Genomic DNA, 8,783 nt, shown 5'->3' on the forward strand with positions numbered 1-8,783 from the left:
CAAGGGTTTTTCTTTCCCCTCTTATCTTTATATGCTTTAGGAATAACCCTTCTCTTCTTCTCCCCACTCTAACCAAGCCAAAAATCATTTTCAAAACTTTGACTTTATTTCAAATTAGAAACCAAGGCCTTAAGCCTTTGACTTTTCAAAACCATTTTCATAAATACTCATTGTAAATAAACTTTAATCCAACTTTGATCTCATTTTGTAAATAAGTCTAACTTGTAAATATAACCCATTTCAAGTTGTTTTGTGATTCCAATGGCCACTTGTTAAAATATTTTCAAAAACATTAGTCATAGGTTTGATTAATCATAGTGGTTGATGTAAATCTCACCTCACCCTTAGTGTTGGATTATAAGTCTTCCATGCTTATTATAGGGTTAACCCCTCACTAGCATGTTGAAGCCTTCCTCACATGGTGGATTGTTGGTATAGGTTGAGTTTTCTCCCTTTGATAACAAAAGACCTTGAGGCTTTTGATTAAAATCAATTCACCAATATTTTGAGATTTTTACCCCGAACTACGAGGTTTTGATCCTCCTTAGTGATGGTATGTATGCAATGGGTTCATCCATTCAAACAACAAAATTTGTAAATATAATCTATTCTCTTCTCATCCCTCCAATATTTTGCACAAATCTTTTCACAAATACCAACCTACAACACATATTTGCAAAAAGGGTTCCCTTAGAGTACTAATGATGTTTTGGGTGCGTAAAACCTTCCTATTTCATAACCAACCCCCTTACCTAAATCTCTGACATTTTTATTAGTTTTTGATTTGAAAAACTTCTTACTTGGTTTTTGTTCGCTTTTTAGCCTTTTCTTTGGACATAAAAGTGCGGTGGCGACTCAAATTGTATGTTGACTTTTGGTTTAGTCAATAAACCTAAAGGTAACGAAAACCCCGCTATAGTGGCGACTCCAGTTTTATTGACGTTAAGCTTATCCATAGCTTGATGGTCATGAATTTACCGATATGGAAATTAAGTGGCGACTTTGTTGAGGAGTAGTCCTCAGTGGGTTTAGCCTACTTTTTTATGTGTATATATTTGTATATTTGATGTTTGTATATTGTTTGTGTGATATAATCTGTCTGTTGTGCTTGGTGATCTCTGAGTGATGAGATAAGTTCTAACTCGAACTTGAGTGTAATTAAGATAGGAGGATGGTATAGTCATGTTCAACTTGTGTGGAGTAGTCCTTAACAAGTTGGATTGAGACACATCTACTCAGTGGAGACCTCTTTAGAGTTACTGATGTCACACAAGGTATTTGTGGATATGCATTATTTTCTCTGATTTGGGGCCCGAGAAGCTGAGGACCGTAGAACATTTAACCCAACATGGCCTATTTACGACATAGTGAGGAGACTGTTCAGGTGTAGACTTGATCACATTTGTTACGCGATACTACACTCGGACGAGTTTCTCTTCAGAGTATTATGGGTTGATGAGTCAGTCATCCTAACCTGTAGTATCCGATAGATGGGATTAAGACTCGGGGAACTTGTTAGAACATGATCTACGGGTTTATATCCTTAGTACACTCCTTTGAGATGGTTCTTAACCCATATACCCTTTTCTGTCAAGGTGCCTTTCAATGGATTAGAGGAGATTTCCAAATCTCACGTCAGAGCCTAAGCTCTTCATTTGAAAAAATATGAGATTGATGCTCAGTTGGTGAACAAGGGAGGAATTCTTGGGTTGAATTCTGAGTTTCTCATTGGTAGGGCTACTGTTTTTGCTCAAGCCGGTAGCATGGATGATTTTGAGGCTATCTTTGTTCTGCTCATCTATGGTTTAGCCTTGTTCCCTAACATTGACGGTTTTGTTGATGTCAACGCCATTAGAATTTTCTTGATTGGGAACCTTGTTCCAACTCTATTGGGCGACATGTATTTCTCTTTACATTTGAGGAATTCTAAAGGTGGTGGGACTATTGTGTGTTGTGTTCCTCTTCTGTGCAAGTGGTTTATTTTGCACTTGCCTCAAACGCCTTCTTTTTTAGAGAACAAACAATGTTGAAATTCTGGTATCAGATATAAGATGTCGAAGGTAATGTCACGACACTAATATCTGTTAACACAAATAGGATAAAGATACAGAATGGTAAAGCAAAAGACACAAGCAATTGTTAACCCAGTTTGGTGCAACTCACCTACGTCTGGGGGCTACCAAGCCAGGAAGGAAATTCACTAAAATAGAATCAGTTCAAAGACTCTCCGTACACTTCAACAAGTTACAGTATTTCTCACCAAATCTCTACCCGTGCAATTTCTACCTAAGCACTCTTAGATATGAGAACCCACTCACTTCCCTCAATCACACCTGTGATCTTAAACAACAATCCCTTGAGAAAAGACAACACTTTTCAATAACACACTCTTAATTTTACTTCACACTTTCAATCAAGAAGACATACACTTGATCTTGCTTCACAGCTTTGATCAAGTAGACACACACTTGATCTTGCTTCACAACTTTGATCAAGCAGACACACACTCTTGCTTAACAGCTTTAGAGTGACAAATTACAACCATAAATCACACCAATTCAATCATCAAAAGATGACTTGAATGGCTTACAAGTCTCACGACTAAGCAGAACACAAACCCTAGCTCTCTCTCTCTATATTTCGCTCAGTATTGGTTGTGTTGTAAAACAGGTTTTCTAAGTCCCTTTTTATAGAAGCTTTCAGCTGGGCTTGGACATCTTGAAAACCCTAAATTTATTTTCCAATTAAATCTTTTCATGACAGTTGGTTAGATCTCCTTGGAAAATAAGTAAATCAGGTTGTAATCCAGGATTGAATGCGCCAGCTAATCAGATCTTCAATCATACATAGATCGCCATTAATTGTGCAATCACAAAACACTAGACATTCATACTGAATGTTCTGTGTACAGGATGTCATGACATCGGGTCAACATCCTGGAAGAATCCTGCATAATTCCATAATTCCTTTTATAACTTCCAGCAGATACACACATATCAGATGCCATGTCATTGTGTATGACATTCTGAAACAATCCTGCATAATTATGTTTTTCCATTTTAACTCCAGCAGGAACACACATATCAGATGCCATGTCCTTGTGTATGACATTCTGAAACATTCCTGCATGATCATGTTCTTGAACTCCAGCAGGTACATATGATATCTTATGTTAAGACATCACACATAACATCTTGTGAACTCTCTTTGTTTTACCAAAATTGCTGCCAATACTTAGAATTAACAAATGTCTATGGTGGTCTTAGAGACTTATGTCTCTCACTAATGATGATATTGTTTGGTATGATTTTGCATTGAGTAGCTTGGATATTATTGACAGTTGTTGTGAATTCTCTAATGTGCCCCTCATTGGTACATAAGGAGGAATCTACTACAATCTTACTTTGGCTCGTCATCAACTTGGGTTCCCCTTGAGAGATAAACCTAATAACACTCAGTTAGAAGGTCTGTTTTCTCAAGAGGGTAAAGATCCTCAACATTTGATGAAAAGGATGATACTTGGTTTCCTTTTCTCTCATATTTGTACTTTGGTTTCTGAAATTGTACTCAGTGTGATGCTTCCAAGTTTTATGAGTAAAAAGAGATTTTATGATCAATCAAATTGTTATTATTGTTATTATATATATATATATATATATATATATATATATATATATAGATATATTTGCAAATAGCACCTCATATGTTCCTTCAAATTAAAAATAATAAAAAACATTGCATTTCGTGCATCATTTGCATAACAGGTTTCTTCCGTCAGATGTCTTATCAGTTCTTCTTCTGTGCATCAGCCAAGCTGACTCACCTGTATAATACTCGTGCTAATCAACCAAAGAAAATGGAGCATCTAGGGCAAGAGAACCGAGAGTTGAAGGACGAGATCACCAGACTTACGGCACTGATGGAGTCTGTCATTGCTGCCCAAAATCAGCTGTCACCATCTTCTGCAACTCCTCTTCCTTAGAGGACTATCCTTTCTAAGGTTGCTTCTTTAACTGTTCCAGTTGCCGCTACCAGTAAATCTATTCCTTCTATGCTTGCTGGATTCCCTTGGGGAATGCCATCAATTTTTATGCCAGAAGGGTATGCGCCCACGTTTGTTTATCTATCGGCATCTAGCCCAGTCATGTCAATACCTCCTCCGGTTGTTCACACTCTTCCTCGTGTTGAGGATATTATCTACCATTCTGAGCCATCCAAGGGTCCAGATGTATACAAGATGATGGATGAAATGAAAGATTAATTCCTCAAGTTGCGCAAAGAGTTGAAGACTCTGAGAGGGAAAGACTTGTTTGGGAAGAGTGTTGTTGAACTCTGCTTGGTCCCCAATTTTAAAATCCTGGTGAAATTCAAGGTCGCAGACTTTGAAAAGTTCAAAGGGAATACTTTTTAATTTCTGATCGCCCTCATTTTTCCTATTTTTTTTTTAATTTCTGATTTTTCATTTAATCTCTTTATTTTATTTAATTCATATTAATTTCATTTTTACTCCAAAAAATACGGGACTTTCACCAAAAATCTTTAAATATTTTCCTCTTTCATATTTTGAATTAAAATCATTTTTTGGAATAATTTTGATATTTTCATGAATTAAATGATTTTTGACTTATTTTCTATTGTTTTAAAATACTTCTGACTTTCCAAAAATCATGAATTTTTTGTCTAAGGTCCTTTGACCTTGTTTGACCTGGGATAAATAATTCCTTGCCCATTTATTTGGTGTTTTGAAGGGATTTGAGGTTTTGTCCATTTAATAATGCATTTTAATTCACTTTTAATTTGATTTTTAATTGATTAAATGTTTAAAAATTATATTGAGTCATTTTTATGGTCTTGTGATGTTTGACTTTCTATTTAGGCCTTGGTCATGGTTGATTTGACTTGTATTTGATCAACACCATTGGATTTAGGGGATTGATGAAATGTACATTTCATCTCCCAAAATGAATGGATGGTATTGATCAAATGAAATTCCTCTCATGATCAATTTGGATTTCTATTTCCCCTTCCCTCTTCATCTTCATGCTTATTCTTTCTGAATCCTTCATTTGACCAATGATTTCTCTAATGTCTAAATGCTAGTTGATTCATCAATGACCTTGTGTCAGATGAATCAACACAAGTCTGACTGAGATAGGTCTTCCCTTTTTTTTTAGTGTGTGGTATGTTTTAGAAGTTTGGTCCTTTGTACCAAATCTCCAACATGCACTAACACCTATATTTTTATTGCCCGACCTCAGATAGTTGTGACTTCTACATAAGTCCAATTATGATTGCTTAACATAAAGCTAAATTTGTCCCTCAATGCATAGCATTCTAGTAAGTGAGATTGTAAGTCTCCCATTCTTCATGGCATTTTGTGGAAACTTGACCTTTTTTCCTTTCATGAGAGCTAGTGGCATACTTATTGATCTATCCAAGTTGGAGCCCTTCTCATGGATGATGTCTTGGTTAAGGATTCATACTTGTGAATGAATGGTTGAGTATTCTTCAAAGAATGACTTAACAATTAAAACTCATCATTAACATTTGACTGACCATTGACTAACTTCTTAACTAATGTTGTTTTATCTTCAAGTCATTTACTTTATGTAATTTAAATTCCAGTACCTTTATCATTCATTGCCATTTACATTTCTTGCAACTTGTTTATGTTTCAGTCCTTTTCACTTTTCTCATTTGAGCCATATCATGTGATTCTATATATTGTTTGTTTGTTTTGATGTTGTTTGTGGTCTTAGCACCTTAAAACACCTAATAACAACAAAAACCCTAAAATATATCTTGGTGGGCTGTTGAACTTGATCTGAACTTTTGGACTTAGAATTAGGTAACATTCTGTGTGCTAAAGGACTTGGCCAATGCCAACATCTGAGCCTGAGCTATCTTTGAATATGCCTTCATCTGATGCAAGACCCTGGGTCCATTTAACTCATCTTCTACTTTGTCTTTATGCTTAAATGTTATATTATTATTATTATTACTGTTCATGTTTGATGATTGTTCTGAGTTGATCAAGGAACATTTCATCTGCTACATTGGAAGATACTGAAGACTGCTAGCTATTGGAATGTTTGCTTGGATATTATGGCTATCTTTATTTGATGCCTTGGTCTTCATATGATGCTTAGATATTTCTAATTGCTTATTGTTTGTTGATTGTCAAAGTCCAAAGGAGAATAGGTTTCTATATGACATTCTTGTCTATTGGATCGCATCCCATTGGTCAGATCTTTTAAACTCTTAACTTTTATTTTTTTCCTAAGGTAGTCTCTTCATCTCCTCCCACTTCTTTAATTTCAAAATCTTTCCCTCTTTTCAAAAACTTTCTTTGCTTGTGATTTCAAACTTAGACATGTTTTAATGATTAGAAACTTTGGCCTTATGCCATTGAATTCTTCAAACTTTTTTAAATCAAACTTGTAAATAAACTTAACCATATTGACTTAAATTTCAAAAGAAAAAAAGAACTAACAACCCCAGTCAAAACTTTGACCTTTTGTTCCCTTTCACTTAAAACTTTTGTTAAAATCAATTCATCAACTTATTTGAAATTTTTACCAGAAATTACGAGGTTTTGATCCCTCATTTTTATGTTGGTACGTAGGCATAAGACCAAAGGTCTTGTCAAACACAAAAATATAATCAATGAATTCTTTTCTCATTCCCTCACTCTATATTTTACCAAACATCATTTACACCAAAAACATAAGCACACAGAAAAGGGCTCCCTGGGAGTACCTATGATACTTTGGGTGCTAACACCTTCCCTCTATGTAACCAACCCCCTTACCTGTAATCTCTAGCATTTTATTAGTTTTGATTTGAAAACTTCTTATCTTCGGGTTTTGTTCGTACTTTTCCTTTTTCCTTTGGAAACAATAAAAGCGCGATGGAGACTCTGTTTTTACTTACGTCAAGTTTATCCATAGCTTGATGGTCACGAATTTACCTCTACAGAAATTAAGTGGCGACTCTGCTGGTGAGTAGTCCTCAGTGGGTTTAGCATACTTTTAGTGTGTATATATATTTGTGTATTTGATGTTTGTTTGTATATATTGTTTGTGTGATATAATTCATCTGTTGTGCCTGGTGATTTATGTGAGTTGAGATAAGTTCTAACCCGAATTTGAGTGCAATTAAGATAAGAGGATGGTATAGTCATGTTCGACTCGTGTGGAGTAGTCCTTAACGAGTTGGCGTGAGACCCATATACTCAGTGGATACCTCTTTAGAGTTACTGATGTCACACAAGTAATTTGTCGAGAGGCATTACTTTCTCTAATTTGGGGGTCTGAGAAGCTGAGGATCGTAGAAAATTTAACCCAACTTTGCCTATTTAGGATGTAGTGTGGAGAGTGTTCAAGTGTATACTTGATAATAGTTGTTACACGATACTACACTCAGACGATTTTCTCTTCAGAATATTATGGGTTGATGAGTCAGTCATCCTAACCTGTAGTATTCGATATATGGGATTAAGACTCTAGGAACTTTTGTAGAACATGATCTACAAGTTTTTATCCTTAGTACACTCCTTTGGGATGGTTCTTAACCCGACTCCATGCTCGTGACTCACAACAAACCCTTTGATTCTCGGTTGATCCGATCAGTCTCATCAATATCAATGGAACTTGGGTGTTGATAAGGTGAAAGCCATAATCCACCAAATTGAATGATTGATCTTGATGATGACTTGATCCATCCCTTGACCTTTTTTGTGTTTGCCTTGTGTGTGATTTTTGCATTCATGCATACATACGCATCATAACATTCAACACAGAAAAAATAAATTTCAAGGAAACTAAGGTTTTATTTACAAATATTTTCAGACCATGAATTATGGATGAAGGAACACTAAGAAGTACAGTTTCAGATGTCCTAATTTGAAAGAGCTAAGGAAGTTGTCATACTTTGTATTTGATCCCTTGGATTTCAAGCAACGTCATGGGAACCTCTTATCTCTATTATCTAATGATGTGGTTAAAGGACTTCTGAGTGTTTTGGTGCAATTCTATAACCCTCTTTATCGGTTCTTCACTATTCCTGATTATCAGCTTGTGCCTATGTTGGAGGAGTATGCCCATCTCTTGGGTATACCCGTATCTAACAAAGTACCTTTCAGTGGATTAGAGGAGATTCCCAGATCTCATGTCATAGCCGAAGCTCTTCATCTGAAGAAATCTGAGATTGATGCTCACTTGGTGAAGAAAGGGGGTATTCTTGGGTTGACTTCTGAATTTCTCATTGGTAGAGCTACTATTTTTTCTCAAGCCGATAGCATGGTTGCTTTTGAAGTTGAATTTGTTTTGCTCGTCTATGGTTTGGCTTTGTTCCCTAACATTGATGGTTTTTTTTATGTTAACGCCATTAGAATTTTCTTGATTGGGTATCTTGTTCCTACTATGTTGGGTGACATGTATTTATCTTTGCATTTGAGGAATTCCAAAGGTGGTGGGACTATTGTGTGTTGTGTTCCTCTTCTGTACAAGTGGTTTATTTTGCACTTACCTCAGACACATGCTTTCTTGGAGAATCGACAATGTCTAAGGTGGTCCTTGAGACTTATGTATCTCATTAATGATGATATTGTTCGGTATAATTTTGCATTGGGTAGCTTGGATATTATTGATAGTTATGGTGAGTTCTCTAATGTGCCTCTCATAGGTATACAAGAAGGAATCAACTACAACCCAACATTGGCCCGTCGACAACTTGGGTTTCCCTTGAGAGATAAGCCTAATAATATTCAGTTAGAGGGTCTA

The sequence above is a fragment of the Lathyrus oleraceus genome, chromosome 2 (assembly GCF_024323335.1).
Source record: "Lathyrus oleraceus cultivar Zhongwan6 chromosome 2, CAAS_Psat_ZW6_1.0, whole genome shotgun sequence".
NCBI lineage: Eukaryota > Viridiplantae > Streptophyta > Magnoliopsida > Fabales > Fabaceae > Lathyrus > Lathyrus oleraceus.